Source organism: Echinops telfairi, unplaced genomic scaffold (assembly GCF_000313985.2).
Source record: "Echinops telfairi isolate 266 unplaced genomic scaffold, ASM31398v2 ScPeMD7_1;HRSCAF=3_0, whole genome shotgun sequence".
Classification (NCBI taxonomy): domain Eukaryota; kingdom Metazoa; phylum Chordata; class Mammalia; order Afrosoricida; family Tenrecidae; genus Echinops; species Echinops telfairi.
Window position 1 is genome coordinate 20,306,007 of NW_022103896.1, and position 1,358 is coordinate 20,307,364.

Sequence of the window (1,358 nt, forward strand, 5' to 3'; positions counted from 1 at the left end):
AACTCAAAGATACTAAGTGGAGTTGATAAAACTTGCAGGTTGTTCGGAAGCAGAAGGTAAGGCTGCCATAGTCACTCCCAGGTTCGTAGCTTGAGCAATAAGAAGGTGGTGCCACGGACTGAGATCGGGAATGGAAATTGTGGGCAAAAGATGATGAATTATGTTTTGGATAGGTTGAGTTAGACATGCTCTAGAATACGCAAGGCTCAAAAGAAATGCTCATCAGAGATTAGAAAGCCGACTGCACACAGATTGTAGCGAATGCGTTTGGTGTGTGTGAGGGATGGAGACAATAGAGTGAGGACACAGGAGTTTAAGGAAGAAGCCGCAGGATCGGTAGCGCCTCACACTGGGAGAGAGACAAGACGCACAGGCTTTATAACAGAGATTCTTTGATGCTTGCGGCAGCACAGAAGTAAAATTAATCCTTTATGGCACTTTTTTTTTCCTTTTTGATACAACATTTTTATTCCTTGTAGTCAGCTCAAAGACATGATCTCTTTCTAAATTGCTTTACATTCTCTAAGACAAATAGATGATTACATTGAGTATGTTTAATAGAAACGGCGTTAAACTGTCACCGTGACTTGATAGTCAAGAGGCCTGGGCCCAGCTCTGAAGTCCATTACAGATTTCACCTCTGGGAAAACCATATGCCTTGTCTCCATCCCTGCTTTCCATGTTGCAAATGTGGAAACTGGCCCATGGTCTCCAAGTGGAGATGGGTTGAATGTACAGGACGTGGGCTTTAGTGAGAAAGGAGCCAGACGGGAGAAGGTTGCATCAGCTGAACGACAACTTTGCCTCTTCGCTTGTCCAGAGTTATGCAATGAGTGCGTTCAGGACAATCACTCCTGCCCATGGCGTGACCATGGATTATATGATTTATTTTATATGGAATTTTAAATAAAGGTCTGACTCTAAAGACCGATCAGGGAGGATCAAATGCAAAGCAGATTTCAAATAATTTTTAGGGGTGATGACCTTGTTCAAACACTGGCTTGTGGTCATCATTCCTGTGCACAACTACACATCCGTACTAAAAGAAACCAACTCTTTACTTATAATTAGTTGGTTGCACGATATATAATTTCCACCTTGACAAAACTATACTGAAAAACCGATCATGAAATTGCAGAGCTCTAGAAATGTTTATAAGTCTGGAGCAGTTTGGGTTGCTTCTGCTGTTGCCATTATCATCAGTAGACTAACTCCTGGTGGTGCCATGTGTGCAAAGTAGAACGACTTCATGGGGTTTTCAAAACGATGACTTTGGGGAATCAGATTGCCTTTCTTTCGAAGCAACTCTTCTTGAGTTGGAACTGCAAATGCAGATAGTTCTTGGATTATGAATAGGT